Raw genomic sequence first — 19,931 nt, 5'->3', positions numbered from 1 at the left:
TTCTGCCTTACCTGCCACCTTCCTCTGTCTTCACTCACTCTCCACTCACCAAAAAAAAAAAAGAGGTTGTCTGGAACACAGGAGATCCCTTAGGTATCTCAATGCTACCATTTCCTGTGATTAAAATCAATGACAACTGCAACAACCTAATTTAGGAAGGAAGACTAATGGCCCAGAAACATCAGGAATAAAGGTTTGGTTCACCCCACCAGGCAAGGACCATGACCAGCTAAGGTGCTAGTGAAGATCACAGGTCTTCATTCCCCTACCCTTTATTTTCATAAATATGGACAAACATTTTGAGATTATGGTTGGAGGTTGACAGTAAGTTAATGGAGATTCTCATTTACTCTAGGATAGGAATGAATGAATAAAATTTTTACTTTCTTTTTCTTATTAGTTGGCCCAATTGTCCTTCTATATAATCTGTTTTAGGCTTTGGGACTTCTCAGAGATTAAGAAGATTTCTTGCTAAATTACGCTTGAGTCTAATGTTTATTGTGTGATTGATATGCCCTACGATGGATTTTTTTTGAATTTTTATGTATTTTTATTGAGATATCTTCACTCACCATACAATCTATCCAAAGTATACAGTCAGTGTTTCACAATATCATCACATAATTTTGTATTCATCACTGTGATCATTTTTAGAACATTTGCATTATTCCAGAAAATGAAATCAAAAGAAAAATGAAAAGTCCAAACATCCCATACCCCTTACCCCTCCCACTTATTTTTTTTTTTGATGTCTTTTTTTTTATTAATTAAAAAAAGAATTAACAAAACAATTAGAAATCATTCCAATCTACCCCTCCCACTTATTGATCACTAATATTGAAATCTACCAAATTTTAAGACTTACAGTAGAGGTAGGTTAAGTAAGATAGTGCAGTATTGACATACATATGTAAATAATCGGTGGAACAAAACAAATCATCCAGAATTAGATCCATACAAACACTGGGAACTGACCTTTTTTTGCAATATAGTTATGCAATCATTATAAAAAAACAGGCTTACTGGATTACAGTTCAACAACTTCAGCTATTTCCTTCTGGCTATTCTAAAACAGAAGACTCTAAAAAGAAATATCTATATATTGAGTCAGTAGTTACAGTCATTTGTTAAATTCTAATTTCTCAGTTACACCTCCTTCATCTAATATGATCTTTCTCTCAATTTTCAGGGATATCTGGTCAATGACTATTTTAAATTCTTCATGCTGGAAAGGAGTTTTGAAGTTCTGGGGTAGAGGAATGAGCCTGGTTGTTGTTCTTGGAGAGACTGGTACCTCAGGTTTCAAGACTTATCTGGCTTAGATTTAGTCTAGAAACTTTAAGTTTCTGAAAAAAAATTCTTACCAGGAAAAACATTTATAAAGACCTAGCTAGAGCCCAGGGCACTCCCTAGGGTTTTCACAAATACTGTGATTGAGACACGGCAGTGTGGTCATTTGAAATATCTGACTAAAGCTTGTGTTCTAGTCTGCTAGCTGTTGGAATGTGACATACCAGAAATGGAATGGCTTTTTAAAAGGGGAATTTATTAAGTTGCAAGTTTACAGTTCTAAGCCTGTGAAAATGTCCAAGTTAAAGGAAAGCTATAGAAATGTCCAAATTCAGACAACAAGAAGTTGCATTCACTCAAAAAAGGCTAATGAAGTTCAGCGTTTGTCTCTCAACTGGAAAAGCACATGGCAAACATGGTGATGTCTGCTAACCTTCTCTCCAGGCTTCTTCATCTCCAAAGGTCTCTGGCTGTGTGGGCTTTCATGGTTCTCATGGCCCTGCTGTCTCTCTCCAAAACGTTTTCTCTTTTAAAGGATTCCAGTAAATTGATCAAGACCCACCTTGAATGGATGGAGTCATGTCTCCCTCTAATCAAAGTTTAATACCTGCAATTGAGTGTGTCACATCTCCATGGATATAATCTAATCAAGTTTCCAGCCTACAGCATTGAATAGGGATTAAAAGAGATGGCTGCCTCCACAAAACGGATCAGGATTAAAACATGGTTTTTCTAGGGCACATAGTCCTTTCAAACCAACACAGCTTGCCTAAGAGTTACCTGCAGAATAACCTCTCAGTCTATTTGAAATATTTTAGCCATTGAAATTATTCTGTTCCATAGTCTCCTTTTGGTCAAGAAGGTTTTCTCAATCTCACAATGTCAGGACCGGGCTCATTTCTGGGAGTCATGTCCCATGTTGCCAGAGAGATTTACACTCCTGGGAGACATGTCCCACATAAAGGGGATGGTAGTGAGTTTATTTGCAGAGTTGGCTGAGAGTTCACATCTAAGCAACAAAAGAGGCTCTCTGTGTGTGATGCTTAGCCATAATTACATGCAGGCCTGGCTTCATCATTGCAGAAATAAATTTCCTAAGGACAAGCCTCAAGATCGAGGGCTTGGATTATTGAGAGTCCTTAATGCCTGAGAGAATATCAGGATTTTCCCAGGTGGGGAGGTAATATAGATCCACATTTTTCCTGATCCCTCAAAGGTATTTTACAAATGCTTTTTTATTTTCTTCCCCAAATACTCTGAAATATATCCTGGTATTACATTGACCTGTACAAGATATTGAGATCTTACTCCCTATTCTAGGTTACATGTATTTAGTTTGTTAAAAGAAACCAGACAGGTTATATTAGATAGCATGGTATAGAAATCAGAATGCAGGCTAAAAGATGATATTATCTTTATTTTAAAACTTCAACCTCTACGGGAGAACAAAGGAAGAGATGTTTATTTGATCCAAAATTTAAATTTTGGGGGGAGATTTTTGATGACTGATTTAATCTGTTTACTTGTGATTGGTCTGTTGAGGTCTGTATTCTCTCATCAATGTCGGTTGTTCATGCATTTCTAAGTAGTTTTCCATTTTGTCTAGGTTGTCTAGTTTGATCACAAATAATTGTTCATAATATCCTTTCATTATCTGCTTTAGTTCTGCAGGTAACTAGTTATGTTCCCCCTCCCATTTCTGATTTTATTTATTTGTGTCTTCTCTCTTTTTTCTTTGTCAGCCTAGCTAAGAGACCATTGATATTTCTGATTTTCTCAGAGAACCCACTTCTGGTTTTTTTTATTCTTTCCATTTTTTTATATTCAGATTTTCGTTTACTTCTTCTCTAATCATTGTTATTTCTTTCATTCTGCTTGCTTTGGGGTTAGTTTGCTGTTCTTTCTCTAGATCCTCCATGTGAGCAGTTAATTCCTTGATTTTTGCTCTTTCTTCTTCCTCTTTTTAATTTTAATTTTTTTTTTTTTTTTTTTTTTTTGCATGGGCAGGCACCGGTAGCCAAAGCCAGGTCTCTGGCATGGCAGGCGAGAAATCTGCCACTGGGCCACCGACACACCACCCTCTTCTTTGTTAATATATGTGTATAGGGCAAGAGATTTCCCTCTCAGCACTGTCTTTATTGCATCGTAAGTTTTGACATGTTGTGTTCTCATTTTTCATTTGTTTTTAGGTATTTACTGTACATTGCAATTTCTTCCTTGACTCACTGGTTGTTTAGTAGTATGTTGTTTAGCCTCCATATATTTGTGAATTTACCAGCCTTCCACCTGTTTTTTGTTTGTTTGTTTGTTTCCAGGTTCGTTCCATTATGATACAATAAAGTGCTTTGTATATATTTGATATTTTAAAATTTACTGACACCTGCTGTGTCCCAACACATGATCTATCCTGGAGAATGATCCATGAGTACTTGAGAAAAATGTGTATCCTACTGTTGTTGGGTGCAATGTTCTGTAAATGTCTGTTAAGTCTAGTTCATCTATTGTAATATTCAAAATCTGTCTCCTAATTGATCCTTTGTCTAGAGGTCCTATCCTTTGATGTGATTGCTATATTGAAGTCTCCAACTACTACTTAAAAAGTGTCTACTCCCTTCAGTGTTGTCAGTATCTGCCACATGTATTTTGGGGCACTCTGGTTCAGATATTTATGATTGTTATGTCTTGCTGCTGAATTGTTACTTTTACTAATACATACTGTCCTTATGTGTCTCTTTGCTTTACATTTGAAGTCTAAGTTTTCTGATATTAGTATAATTAATTTGTCTGATATTAGTATAGCCACTATTTTCTGGCTGTTGTTTGCATGAAATATCTTTTTAAGACCTTTCTCATTCAATCTGTTTTTGTCCTTGGGTCTTAGGTGAGTCTCTTGTAGATGGCATGTAGATGGATCTTGTTTTTAAAATCTATTCTGCAAATCTATATCTTTTTATTGTGGAGTTTAATCCATTAACATATACTGTTATTACTGTATGGCTGTGCTTTCCTCTACCATTTTGTCTTTTGTGTTCTTTCTCATATATTCTATTTTTAATTTTGTGTTTCCCTTTTTACCCTATTAGTTACCCTTCATGGTAATCTTCATTTCTACACTCTTTCCAAATCTTTCTCTCCTGGTGCTGACTTTTCCTATCTGCCTGTGGCACTCTCTTTAATATTTCTTATATAGCAGGTCTCTTGTTCATGAACTCTCTCAGTGTCGGTTTATGTGTAAATATTTTACACTCTCCCTCATTTATGAAGAATAGTTTTGCCAGATATGGAATTCTTGGTTGGCAGTTTTCTCTTTCACTATCTAATATATATCATACCCCTGCCTTCTCACTTCCATGATTTCCACTGAGAGATCACAACTAGTCTTATTGAGCTTCCTTTGTGTGGGATGGATTGCTTTTCTCTTGCTGCTTTCAGAATTGTCTGTCTTTGACATTTGTCAATCAGATTAGTAGGTATCTTGGAGTAGATGTACTCAGATCTATTCTGTTTTACTATGCTTCACTTTTTGAATCTGAAATTTTATGTCTTTCATGAGAGTTGGAAAATTCTCAGTGATCATTTCTTGCAGTATTCTTTCTGCCCCCTTTCCCATCTCTTCTCCTTCAGGGAAACCCATAACAAGTATACTCACGTGCATTATGTTGTCATTCAGTTCCCTGAGACCCTGCTTATATTTTTCCACTCTTTTCCCTATTTGTTCTTTTGTGTGTAGGATTTCAGATATCCTGCCCCCTAGTTCACTAACACTTCCTCATGCATCTTCATATCTGCTGTTTTGTGTCTCCATCATGCTTTTCATCTCTTCTATTGTGCTTTTAATTCCAATAAGTTTTGTCATTTGTATTTTCAAGCTTTCAAGTTCTTCTGTATGAACACCCTGTGTCTTTTTCATATCCTTCAATCTCTTTTTCCATATTTTACTTCAACTTGCTGAATTCATTTAGATTTGTTTGAACATCTTTAATTAGTTGTTTCAACTCCTGCAGCTCAGTTGAAGTGTTTATTTATTCCTTTGGTTCAGCTATATCATCATGCTTTCTTGCATGAGTCATGATTTTCTGCTTGTATCAACGTATCTGATTTTCTTGCTTATTTTATTCTGGAGGATGTTTAATCTCTTTTGCCTAGGGTTATCTGCTGGTTAGCTTTGTTCTCTATATGTTCATCTCTCTCACCAGCCAGCTATCAAATTGGCTCTGCCCATGGTCTCCCCCAAAACCAGACCCCCACAGCAGTCTGCCTCAGGGATTGGAGGTAAATACTTGATTGGCGGTAAGTTCCACAGCCAGGCCTGTGTTTGTGGGACAAATAAGTCTGCTGGATCCTAGTGGTGCTCTGTTTTTCACTGGCCTGCTAGACCTAGGTTTGTTTTAGGGCTCTGCTTTAACAGTTGGGTCTTCTCTATTTCTCAGCCAAATAGCGGTATGTTCCCATGCAGGAGTGCTAGACCAGATGTAATGGGTCTGAAATATTTTTTCCTGAAGTTTGTCTGAGTAAGCCCTTCAATTCCATTGCTCTTTCAGTCTTCCCAGCTTATGGTGCTATTCAATAATTTAATCATCCTCAGAAGCTGTTTGTCTCAGCCCATGCTACATTTGGCCACATGGGGCTAGAACTGCAGGCATCCTGTGACCTCCCTTTGCCAGTCAAAATCTGGCTGAATGTGTGGCTTTGTCCCTACTTTCTTTGTAGAGGAGGACTCCCCTAGCAGAGTGGGTGTTCAGCCAGTCCCCAGGTAGGGATCAGTCAACTCACTGCTGTTTTCCTCAGGGATAAGGGATTGGCTGAAAATATAGACTCTGTTCATGTTTTCTCAGAATCTTTAGCCCTCTCTTGAAATGCCCTCCCCCATCCCTTTGGTTCCCAAATGGTGGAGTCTGTTTCAATGCTGTGACAATTCATATTCTGTGTCCCTGATGGGAGGTATCCAGCTGCTGTTTCTGCATGTGAAACTGTGTGATGGGGAGGGGAGAGGACCAGACCTCTGGTACAGAGGTGTCCTACCTGATAATACTCTTTCTTCAATTTGGCATTTTTAGGGTCATTCTTCAGTCTATATCTTCATTCAGAGTTCTGAAAAAATTCATAATTGTCCTTTTTCTTTTTTTTTTTTTTTGGTTGGTGAATCTCCAGGAAGAGATTTTCAGTAGCTGTTTACATATCATGTTATGTCCCCTACAAAAGAATTTTGACCTGAGACACAATGAATTCTCTGGCATTCTGAGCTCCTTCCACCCTGTTTTGGTTTCTTAAAGCTGCCCTAATGGCAATATACCAGAAATGGAATGGCTTTTAAAAATGGAATTTATCAAGTTGCAAGTTTACAGTTCTAAGGCCATGAAAATTTCCAAATTAAGGCATCAATAAGAAGTTACCTTCACTCAAGAATGGCTGATGTCATACAGAACACTTCTGTCGGCTGGGAAGGCAAGATTCTCCACAAGAGTTGATCAGGATTAAAACATGGCTTTTCTGGGGTACATAAAAGTTTAAAACCAGCACACAGCCCTAAAACTTTACCCTTAAACAATGACCTGTTATTTCACATTTTGTATGTTGGGAGTGTGTGTGTGTGTGTTTCTGCTCAAGGCCTCTCCCAGTCCTACCAGGTCCTTATGTGACTGTCCTAAGGACCCAAAATGATATCCCCCCCCCCCTTTTTTTTTTTCATTTTCTTCCTTTTTCTCCTATAGAAAAAACATTGGGCTCTTTCTGAGATAAGGCCAATAGGAGTAGAGGCAAATAACTTAAGTAATTTGCAAAGAGTTTCTTGCCCTTGGTAGAAATTTGAACTTGATGGCTTCCAAGTCTTTTTTAACTGCATGAACTAAAAAAAAATTTTTGCCATGTTTTAATTGCATGAACTAAAAAAAAATCCAAGGATTTTTTCCTAATTCAGTGGTCCCTTGAGTTCCATGAGCTGTCATAAGTATGTCCATAAAGCCAAAACATTTATTTTTTCTGTTTTTGGTTTTGGGTTACACTATATGCTTATCAGAACCTCTAAGTAAAGCTAGTCAATATTTTTTTTAAATAAAATTTACTCAATAAAGTTTAATTTGTCTATCAAATTCCAGGGCTTATGTAAAGTAAAAAATATATATAAAAGGATTCATCATGTGTAAAAATAGTGAAGAGTTTGTTCACTGATTCCCTTCTTTTCTCATTATATGTAACATATGTTATATGGTGTGTCTCTTCATTTAATTCTAATACCGTGCAATCTTTTAGGTCTTTTCTCTATAGATTGTAATAAGTATATCATAATCAACTAATTCATATTTGTACACAATCATATCTTATGAGAATAATGACAGTTTTGTGTCTTCCTTTCCAATCATTATTTCTCTTATTTCCTTCTTTAGTATGACTGCAAAAGGTAATGAATGAGGCATCCTGGAGCCTGTAATATTGTCTAGAGATGGTGAGAGTTGGCATCTCTGATTTGTTACCAATCTCAAGCAGAATGTTTTCAGTATTTCATATATAATTATTAAATATTTCTGATTAAAGTTTAAAGTTTACCATAATTTTAATATAATTTTATTGTAATATATTCAGATACCATATAATTTATCCAAAGTGTACAATCAATGGTTTAAAGCATCATCATTAAAATTAGAATAAAAATAAAAATAAAAACAACACCCAAAACATCCATATCCCTTATCCCTCCCATTATTTATTTTTTGTCCTTACTTTTTTATTCATCTGTAAATACTCTGGATGAAGGCAGTGTCAGCCACAAGGTTTTCACAATTAGACAGTGACACTTTGAAAGAATATAGTCATACAATCGTCTCCAAGAATCAAGGCTACTGGATTACAGTCTAACAATTTCAGATATTTTCTTCTAGCTATTCTAATAAACTAAAAGCTAAAATATGGAAATATATATAATGCATAAGAATAACTTCCAGAGTGACCTCTCAAATCTATTTGAATCTCTGAGCCACTGAAACTTTATTTTGTATCATTTCTCTTCTGCCTTTTGGTCAAGATGTCTTTCTCAATCCAACAATGCCAGGCCCAAGCTCCTCCCCAGGAGTCATGTCCCACATTTCCAGGGACATTTACACCCCTGGGAGTCATGCCCAACATACAGGGAAGGTCAGTGAGTTGGCTTACAGATTGAGGCCACATCTGAGCAACAAAAGAGGTTTTCTGGGGGTGGCACTTAGGCATAATTATAAGTAGGCTCATCTTCACTTTGGCAGGAATAAGATTCACAAGGACAAGTCCCAAGCTCAAGGGTTTAGCCTATTAAATTGGTTGTCCCTAGTAGTTGTGAGAATATCAGGAATTCCTCATGTGAGGAAGTTGAGTATTTCCACATTGTCCCAAGTCCCTCAAGGGGAATTAGCAGATACTTTTTAATCTTCTGCCTAGATTACTCTGGGATGTATCAGGGCATCACACTAATCTGTACAAACCAGCAAGAACTCACTCACTATTAAGGTTCAATGTAATTATGGTGTTCAAATAAACTGACCATATAAGTTAAAGTGTGCTACAGAAAATATAACTTTCACACCAAATAAACATCTCTTCCTTTGGTTTCACACAGAGGTTGAAGTTTTAAAATAGCCAATATTATCCTTTACCCTTTGGTCTGATTTACCTTAGTCCTACCCAGATCAGCTTCATTCATATCTCTAATTGAAGTCTGATCTCATTTTTCAACTTTTTAAAAAGTTGCTGAATGGGATAATGCTGACTTTCATACCGGCAGAACTCTGTCAGTTCCAGGTGTCATACAGATGCCCAAAGTTCCAGGATATGACCAAGTTATACACCAAGAGCAGAATTTAGAAATAATTGTTACAACTCAGGAATAGATGTGACTGCTGTAAGAGTGTTCATAAGCCTTCCCCCAATAGCCTATGTCATTCAATTCTCAGATTTTGCGCATTATAGAAATCCTGATATAGCCTTATCAAGCTTCCCTTGTATGTGATAGATTGCTTTTCTCTTGCTGCTTTCAGAATTCTCTTTGTCTTTGACATTTGACAATCTGATTAGTAAATGTCTTGCAGTAGATCTATTCTGATGTGTTCTGTATGGGGTATGCTGCACTTCTTGGATCTGTAATTGTATGTGTTTTACAAGAGATGAGAAATTTCCAGTGATTATATTCTCCATTATTCTTTCTGCCCCCTTTCTCCTCTCTTCTCCTTCTTGGAAACCCATAAAATGCATATTCCTGCTCTTTATGTTTTCATTCAGTTCCCCGAGAGCCTGCTCAAATTTTTCCATTCTTTTCTCCACCTATTCTTTTGTGTATAGGATTTCAGATGTCCTGTCTTTTAGTTCACTAATCCTTTCTTCTGCCTCTCCAACCTGCTGTTGTATGTGTCCATTTTGTTTTTCATCTCTTCTATTGTGCCTTTCATTCCTATAATTTCTGCCACTTGCTTTTTCAAGCTTTCAAGTTCTTCTTTATGTTTTCCCAGTCTTTTTTATATCCTTCATCTCTTTTGCCATATCTTCCTTGACTCATTGATTTGATTGTTCATGTTTGTTTGAACATCTTTAATCAGTTGTTTCAATTACTGTATCTCATATGAAATGTTAGCTCATTCCTTTGACTGGGCCAATCTTTGTTTTTCCTAGTATGACTCATATTTTTTTGCTGATGTCTAGGTATCTGATTTCCTTGGTTAGTTTACTCTAGAGGTCTTTTTAACTGTATTAGCAAGGGTCTTCTTATTGGTTGGCTTTGTTCTCTATCTGTTCTTTGGTGTTCAGTTCAACTCATTCTAGATTTCTTGCATAGGTTCTATTGAACTGATCAGAATTTTTCAGTTTTTGTTTTGCTGGTTCTTTGTCTGCTTATATGGAGCCTTTTTTTTTTTTCAGGAGGGTCTCCCCAGATATGATTGACCCCAATTAGATTTTCCAAGAGTCTCAGGGAGAGGGTATAATCAGTACCAAGATTACCTCAGGATGAGACCCAGCAGGTTGTCAGACCTTCATGTGAAGCCTCTATCCTACTAAGTAGGTACTTCTTCTATCCTACTAAGTAGGTGGTGCTTGTCATTACACAACTCCCCACCAGTGTAAACAGATGAAGTGCCTTTAAGTCTCAGCAGCCCCTTCCCTGCCAGGGTCATGGTTGAGATAGAGGCTAACACAGAATGTTTTCCAGTCCCTGAGGCCTGAATTCCCTGAAGAAGGACTGTCATTGGAGCTGGGCCCACCTCCCTTTTTCTTGGAGAAGATTCCCTTTAGGGAATTATCCTAACCACTTAACTCATTACTTTGTCTCTCAGACCTTACTTCCATCCTACTTGGGTCCCACTGAAACTGAAAATGCCTGAGGCTTTCTCTAATGAGCTTCTTAGAATAGTTTAAATAAGAAAAAAATGGGAAAAAAGGAAATCCCTTTTCAGAGCCAGTCCTCAGCCCCCAAGTCTCACCAGTTAAGGCTGTGGTTGATAGCCAGTTCTATGTACCCCCTTCTTGGAGCACAGCTCATTTCCAGTACTCTGAGCTAGGTTGACTCCAAAAGCCTCTATTATTATTCATTTTACTTTTATTTCATTTTTTTTTATGTCAGGCCCACCTACTCTTTGGAGGGATTAAAACCACAATTGGAACTTGGCTGAGCTACCTTCCTTTACTCCCAGTAAAGAACGCTTAAAGATACACCCTTTAGGAAATTACCTCTTTCACCTGACTTATTACTTTGTCAGTCAGACATACCTAAATTCTGCCCTTGCCTGGGACAGTGTTGAAGCCTGAGAATGTCTGCTTCTCTATCTAATCGGCTGTTGAAAATGGGGGGAAAAAGAGAGAGAGAGAAATAAAATGGAGAGAGAGAGAAAAAACACGTTTTCAGAAGTGCTTCCAGACCCCTGGATTTTCCAATCAAGAGACACAGTTGGTACCTGGTCTATGTGCCCCTTTCTTGGATCCCTTCCATCTTCCAGCATTTTGGGATTATCCACCTCCAAAAGCCTCTGTTTTTTGTTTTTTTTGTCAGCCCTTCCTCCTTTCTGCCAGGGTGAAATCTCCTGGTTAATTTTGTCCTTGTTCCTGGTTTACCTGTGCTCAGAGGTTGTGTTCAGCAGTCTGAATTTGTTAATTCGGCAAATGAAGCTTGATTGAGCTACCCTTCTTGCTCCTAGTAGAGTCTGCTTTTTCCTTTGGTGAGCCAATTCCCCATGACAGCCTGTCATGCCAGTGGGGGAGGAGCACCAGCCTCCATGGCTTAGGAGACTTACAGTTCTGCATTGTGATCTTGGCTATTTCTACCCTTTCCAGATTTGTGTACAATGCATGTCCAGTTACAGAAGTCACTCAAACTTGTTACAGACATTTCCCTTCTATTTACTAGCTGCCCTAGAGGCGTAACTAAATTACACACCTCACTACATCACCATCTTGCTCTGCCCCACTATAATTTTTAAGAATGTCATTTATCAGGTTTAAAAAGTTATCATCTATTTCTAGGTGGCTTGGAGTTTTCATCATAACTGACTGCTGAGTTTTACCAAATACTTTTTTCTGTCTCTATTAAGGTGATTACATTTACTTTTTTAATTCTCAAATTGCTGAATTAGATGATAGATTTGTTTAATGATAAACTAACCATATATTTTTAGAATAAACTTAAGACAAAAGTGATTCATTTTCAAAATGACTACATTTAGTTCCCTAATGTTCAGGATATTTGCATCTATGCTCAAAATTGAGATTGATCTATAATTATACTTTCTCAGGATGCTCCTGTCAGGTTAAGTATGGATGTGATACCAGCCTCAGTTTGTCCATAACTTTTAAGAAAATTACATATAGTCCCAGCATATTACCCAGCCATCCCACTCCCAGACATATATCAAAGAGAACTGAAATACATACCTATACAAATTCTGTGCCAGTTTGAAACTATTAGTTGCCCAGAAAAGCCATGCTTTAATCCTTTCCAACCTTCTTGGGCCAGACCTATTGTTTAGGGTGGAAACCTTTGATTGGATTGTTTCAATGATGATGTGACACACCCAGTTGTGTGTTAGAATACTTCCTTGGAGAATGACACATGTATTTGTGAGTACAGCATTTTGATTTGCTATAGATGTGACTCCATCCATTCAAGGTGGGTCTTGATTAGTCTATTACAGTTCTTTAAAAGGGAAAACATTTTTGAGAGATCTCAGATGCAGACCTTTGTAGAACAGTTGCTTCAGAACTGACAAACACAGATGTTTGGAGTTTTTTGGAGTGCCAACAGAGAGAGCAGATACCTAGACATGAGCAGAGCCCAAGTAGACTTTGCTATGTGCCTTCCCATGAGATGTTAAGCAAGCCAAAACCCAAAGTTGTGTCCTGGAGGAGCTAAATGAAGGCCCACAAATGCATAAAGAAGAAATCTCTGGTATCAGAAGCTTGAAGCAAAAGAACGAAGAACAAGGACCAGCAGACACCATCCATGTGCCTTCCCATCAGCATTTCCTTGGAGTTATCTTTCTCTGGGTTCCTTAGTTTGGGCATTTTCATGGCCATAGAACTGTAAACTTGCAACTTAATAAATTCCACTTTTAAAAGTTGTTCCATTTCTGGTATATCACATTCCAACAGCTTTAGCAAACCAAAAAAAAGACTTACATACAAATATTTCTGTAATAGCATGAAGCTGATAATATTCAAATATTCACCAATAGGTGAATCGATAAACAAATTAGGTCACATTCATACAACAGAATATAATCCAACAATAGAAAGAAATTAACTACTGATAAAAGCAAGGACATGGATGAATCTCAAAATTATGATGCCAAATGAGGAAATCCAACTTAACCCCTGAAAAAACACATGGAAAAAACAGTCCATACTGTGTGATACCATTTATATAAAATTCTTAAAATTACAATCATTTTTACTAAGTGGAACTATAAATGTAGATGTGTGTCGATACCAAGATCTTTTTCTCAAATCCCTAAATTTCTGATTTCCACTCAAGTCTTTTGAACTTGCTTTTCTTTTTCTTGCTAAATAGCAAAGAACTTTTATTTATCACTTTCCTATATATCTAAAAAGTATGAACACTGAATTACAATTAATTGTGCTATGTATAGTTTTTGACTGGGCACTTTTTCTGTAAACACAATCGCATTGTTGAAATGTGTAAACTGACTTATAAGATGCACTGTTGATATGCTTTCTGATGTGGTTTGATAAGGATGATAAGATAAAGCTTAAAAATAAAAAAATTACAATCATTTAATATTTCATACAACAAATCACATACAATGACAAAAAAGAGATCAGTGGTTTAGGGACAGAAAGGAAGGATTACAAAAGTCAGGAGAAATGGAAATCAAAATCACAATGAGATAATATTTCACACTCATTAAAATGGCTGCTGGTTAAAAAAAAATCCAGAGATTTACAGGTCTTGGAGCAGATATGGAGAAATAGGAACACTCATTCATTACTGGTGGCAATGTAAAATGGTGTATCTCCTGTGGAAGACAGTTTGGTGGTTCCAAAGAAAGCTAAGTATAGAAATATTTATATGTCCTGGCAATCCCACTTCTATATATATGAATGTGGCTAAAAAGGAAAATATTAGATTGTATATTCTGTAACAGAACAAAGAATATTAAAAAGTACATGGAATTGCACTACACAGTGAACTATAAGTTAAACTGTGGACTATAATTAATGGCACAATTATAAAAAGGCATTGTCAGGTGGGCCACAGTGGCTCAGTGGCAGAGTTCTTGCCTGCCATGTGGGAGACCCAGTTTTGATTCCTGGTGCCTGCTCCATGCAAAAAAAAGGTCATTGTCATCAGTTGTACAAATACTCTACACTAACGTAAGGTGATAATAACAGGGTCGTAAATGGAAATCCTGTATTTTACGCATGATTGCTCTGTAAACTCACAACTTCTCTAATAAACAAATAAGGGCCCTGTGGAAATTTCTTTTTGGAAGAGAAATCTATGCTTATTATCTTTCCTGCAGTGATGGTTTCAAAAGTATATATATATGGCAAACTTTTACAAATATTTAAATATGTGAGTGCAGTTTACTGTATGTCAATGATGGCTCAATAAAGCTGTTTAAAAGATTTTTTTTAAAAAAACCTCAAAATAGATCAAAGACTTAAATGTAAAAACCAGAACTATTAAACTCCTAGAAAAAAAAATAGGGAAGCATCTTCAGGACCCTGTGTTGGGCAATGGTTTCTTAGATTTTATACCAAAGCATATGAAACAAAAGAATAAAAAAGGATAAATGGGACCTCATCAAAATTTAAAATGTGGAAGCCTCAAAGGACTTTATTATGAAAAAAAATGACCACCTACACAATAGGAGAAAAAAACTGGAAACTACATATCCTTAAAGGTTAAATATCCAGAATATAAAAATAAATTCTTCAGTGTATCAACCAAAAAGACAAGCCATCAATTGAAAAATGGGCAAAAGGCTTGAATACACATCTCTCCAAAGAGTTATTCAAATGGCCAGAAAGTACATGAAAAGATGCTCAAAATCATTAACCATCAAGGAAATGCAAATCAAAACCACAATGAGATACCTTTTCACACCAATTAGAATAGCTGCAGTTAAGAAAAGAACTATGAAAAATAACAAGAGTTGGAAATAGGAACACTCATTCATTGTTGGTGGGAATGTAAAATTGTGCATCTGCTTTGGGAGACAGAAAGCTAATATACAATTATTTTTATGACCTGGCAATCCAACTAAGATGAATATACCGAGAAGAATCGAAAGAAGGAACTTGAACAGCTATTTGCACACCACTGTTCATAGCAGTAGTATTCACATTTGTCAAAAGATGGAAACAACCCAAGTGCCCATCATGAGTAAACAAAATGTAGTGTACATATACAACGTAATATTATTCACCATAAAAAGGAATGAAATCCTGGTACATGCAACAACATGGATGAACCTTGAAGACATCATGTTGTGTGAAATAAGCCTAACACAAAAGGTTCAATATTGCATTATCTCACTTTTTTGAAATAATTAGAATAAGCATACGCATAGAGTCAAAATCTAGAATATAGGGTGGATGGAGTGGGGATTGGGAATGTTAAGCTAAGGTTTAAAATGTACAGGATTACTATTTGGAGTGATAAAAATGCTTTGGTAATGGATGGTAGTGATAGTAGTACAATATTGTGAACATATCTAACAGCACTGAAATACAGATCAAAATGTGATTAAAAGGGTCATGTAAGATTGTATATAAGGTAATAGAATAAAATTTTTAAAAAATCCAATTTACTGCATTACACAGACAAGAAACCATATATCAAACCAGGGACTATATTTAATAGTACAATTATGAAAATATGCTATCATCAATTGCTACATATTCTACACCAATGTAAGGTGTCAATAATAGGGTGGTATATGTGAATTCTGTATTTTATGCATGGTTGTTCTTTTCTAATAAAGAAAAAAATTCTCATTTTGTTTATATGTCATTTTCCTGATTTCTTTTATTTCTTTGTCCATATTATCCTTTAGCATATTTAAGAAAGATTTTTAAAAAGTCTTTGTTACTCTGCCATGTTACTTCAGTCTTTTAACTGGTTTCTGGAGCTCTGAGAAAAATGGGTTTCTGCCAATTTTTGCTTCTTGCTTAAAACTTCTGTGTGAGGGATGAAGCACTGGAGCATCTTACTCCACCATCTTGGCATTATCACTCAATTTTCTTGTAAAGAGATCAATAATTATGGAAAACTGTCTTTTATGCTTATCCACATACTTACTATTTATGGCATTTTTTCATTCTTTGTAGAGACCCAACTTTTCATTGCTTATATCCATTTCAGAAAGTTTTCTTGCTAATTTGTGACGATCACTACTCAGCTGAAGATTTCAGGGATCCTACCTCACTTTTACAGAGCTCTTTCTCTGTATAATACCCCTCTTTTTCTGGCTCTCTCTGTCCTGAGAACTCTGGCTGGCTTGGCCTTCTCAGACTCCCAGTTCCATCGCAGAGAGACCCCTGGACTTTTCCTGGGTTTCCTCATCTTGTAGTGCAATCTGAAAACTTGCCGCAGGCCACAAGCAAGGTGACTACAATCTCACCTCATTTGTTTCTCCTGTTTCATTGACCACTAAATCATGCAGCCTAATGTCCAATATCCGACAACAGTTTTCATATATTTTGTCTGGATTAGTTGGTTCTAGCATGAGGTTAAATCCAATCCCTCTACTCCATCTTGGACAGAAACAAAAGCCAATAATTCATTTGATATAGTAAATAATGTATATATTATAATACATTTAAGATGGATTTGGGATTTAGAATACATCAAATGTCCATAAGTGATAACCAATTAGTTCCATCCTATATCAAGATATTATTTCCAACCATTAGAAGTATTTCCTAGGGAAATGATCTATTTCCCTCTAAATTATCCCATGACTTCCCTTGTATTCCTTCCCTCTCATTTTCTCTTTTAGGATTGAGACAAACTGATCAACAACTCTGTGTCGTGTTTATTCATCAGTAAAATGGGATGATAATCCCTCTTTCTCAAGGTTGTAGTCAATGAGATAACATTTATAAAATGTTTAATGACTGAGAAATAGGAGGATCCTAGTTAATAGGAACTGTTAGAAGGAAAATGTTTCTCAGACGGAACATAGAAATTAAGGAGAAGGAAATCTCTTTCTTGATCTGAACTTTAGGAATCCTTGGCTTATTTTAGGAATCCTAGGCTGCACCACAGGCTTCTCACACCAGGCAACAGATCGTGTACATCCTGGGAGGCTGATCTAGAGGCACACTTCAATGCAGTTATGAGTCCCAAGACAGCCTATGTGTGCCCCAGCCCTTGCCCAAGAGGCTCCAGAAATTTCCTGACTCCTTCTTCAAGCCATGGAAGCCCAAATTCACTCCCAACAGGCTACCACCACGCAGGCACTCCCCAGCATGTTGGAGCTTATTCCTTTCTAGCTTCCCTGCGAAGATAAGTTTCTCCTGGGACAGTGACCCCCACCAGAGTAGTCCCTAGCATAGAAGCTACATCTATTGCTCAACACCTTTGTCAGTCTTCTTTTGAGATTCCTGATGATGTACCTCTGCCAGCAGGCTGAGACATGGCAAAGACATCTTTAGGTCAGAGATACTTCTTAAATCACAGTGATCAGACAAGACATGGAAGGACCCCAGGAAGACCATGCTCTCTCAGATGAATGAGATTGTCTTTACCAGTCCACTAATGCAGCAGAATGATAAATTTGGCCTCTGGGCCACATCCTGATGGGTGGGAACAAGCCATGACTCAGAATGTAGAAAGTTACTATATAAACCATAGAAGACCACTTCTTGACTAGACTCAAGGATTGACCCTCATTTGGCCATGGACCAGAAAATTAGAGTGGTCTAGTGAAACACTGTCCCTGGTTCCCCAGAGCCTACAGGGAGGAGTCATGGGTGCTAAGAACTCCAATCAGAAGCAACAGATGAGGTTTCAGTAACTGCAGATGGAGAAAGAGAGACTGTAACTGAAGCAGCAAGAAGAAAGGCAACAAGAAATATCAATCCCAGCACAGAAAATTCTCCAAAATGTAGGAATTAGCTCTCTGTAGCCAGTTACCAACACTGGAGAAGGATGGAGGGACTCAAAATCCAGAAACTTCTCTGGGGATATCTCAGGAACTGGAAAGATGGCAACCAATAGGTCACATCCCTTTCTTAACAATGGCAACTAGAACTCATAAAAGGAGAGTAGAGACAGTGGACAAAGCATGAGCAGCTACAGTGTACCTTGAACCCCAGATGACTTCCTAGTGTTGATGAACTTGATACAGGAGATACTATCAACCAAAGCACCCTACCCTCAGCAGAGCCATTTCACAGACAAATCTTAAGTCATTACTGGGACTTGGAACCCTGGAAGGAGATGGAATGAACATAGGAGAATTGATGCCAAGTCTGCATGAAGCTTTGAGTTCTGTCACCTTTAAAGGCATGGAATCTGTTTTGGCTGCCACCAAGCTAGATAAAGAAAGCTTTTCAACCTGATTACAGAGCCGTTAGGTAGACTGAATTCTAAATCTGTGAAGGATCTAAGGATATATATATCTCCATATATATACATATATATATATATATATATATATATACACACACACACACACACACATGAAATTCCCAAATAAGTTGAAATCTTCTGGCTAATACAGAAAAACATGAACCAGTGTCCAGCAAGATTTTTGCATCTACTTTCTTGTCAATTGCTGCTATTAATGTATTGTTGACCTCTTTCACAGCTGACTCTAAAGAATTTTTTTTTAAAATAACAACCTTTTTTTTTTTGTTTCTTTTGCTATAACTACTGTTTGTTTGGGGGACTGGAGAAAGGGAGCCTGTTTGGGAGATGGATGTCACTCCTTTTGAACAGTTGGTTGCTCACCAGTTATTTTATCTAAATACTCAGACTTGGCAGTCAAATGCATCATGTCACAGAATATAGTTAGTTCAAGCAATTATTTATTCAGCTGCCTTTGGCCAGTTGGAATGCATGACTTGATAGTTTGAAAAGCCAATAATTTTGCATTCACATTAAATACTTAATGCTGATTTGAAGAGATAGTTGAAACTAAGGCTGAGGACCATTTTACTTTCAGCTTTGTGTCCTCCTGGTGCTATCATTAATCACATAGTGGACTTTAAGTCATAAGACAATTTCTATAGAAATATACTAATTATTGCCATACACTCTAATGCAGTTTTTTTATTTTTATTTTTTAGGGTTGCTTGGTTTTGTGGGGAATTAAGCAAACTACCCTATTAGTGAAAATCTTTATACTTGTAGCTTGGGAAAGTTAAATCTTCATTTATGAGTTTTTAACTGTCTTTTTAAAATCTTGATTATTTGAGATCTGCATATATGCACACACACTTAAAATTTTTATGATAGTGTGATAGCAAAATATATTATAGTTTTAGGTATCCCTACTTTAAAATTTATTTTTAAACGGCAGCTTTGAATGTGTGCATTTAGAATATATAGCTAGTAGTTTATATTTCAGACCGTTTAAATCTTTTGGGGGTAGTTTCAAGTGTTTGAGGTAGTTTAGTGTTCCATAAAAGTCTATTATTATGGATAGTATCTAGAGGAGTACCTTATATCCTCTTTATACAAAAAATGTTATCAGATGAATTGGAAAGGAGCAAACAAAACATGTCTTTATTTTCTCCTTGTTATTCCCTTGTACTAACTTTAAGTCTTGATGGGAAATCATTGAGTAGACTCATAATGTGTATTAAAGAAGTAAGTTTTACATAGTGTTTTACCTTCATTTGGCTTTGGAAGTGTACTTTTGAAGCAAATTCTAGCTCTGGAAGTAAATTCGACTGCTTCAGTTGTCATTTAAATCAACACACAAAACACTAGATTTAACAATTGTCTACAAGGATATTCTTTCTTACAAGACTTGTTCTTACTTCTATATGCTAAGAGTTGACCCTAGACAGTTTATAGAATATTGTTAGGGTTGGTAAAGTGATCAGATTTATAATTGTATATTGTAGTTGGAGTTAGTAAAGAAATAGGGATAACTATGACTAAAATTATATCTTTACAGGAAGAAATATAACTAGAGTATGTGTCTATAGGTGTA

At 36.6% G+C, this 19,931-nt stretch overlaps 1 long non-coding RNA gene and 1 pseudogene across 1 annotated transcript in view; one reads left to right on the top strand and one right to left on the bottom strand.

Annotated features, from left to right (window-relative positions):
* Positions 1-19,931, bottom strand: part of LOC143674132 (uncharacterized) — a 68,276-nt gene that overhangs the window by 28,747 nt on the left and 19,598 nt on the right. The window lies entirely within an intron of this gene.
* LOC143654383 (transcriptional coactivator YAP1 pseudogene) lies at positions 5,511-17,620 on the top strand (annotated as a pseudogene).

Source organism: Tamandua tetradactyla, chromosome 2 (assembly GCF_023851605.1).
Source record: "Tamandua tetradactyla isolate mTamTet1 chromosome 2, mTamTet1.pri, whole genome shotgun sequence".
NCBI lineage: Eukaryota > Metazoa > Chordata > Mammalia > Pilosa > Myrmecophagidae > Tamandua > Tamandua tetradactyla.
Note: the sequence above shows the minus strand (reverse complement) of the source record. Positions and strands in the feature narration are given on the sequence as shown.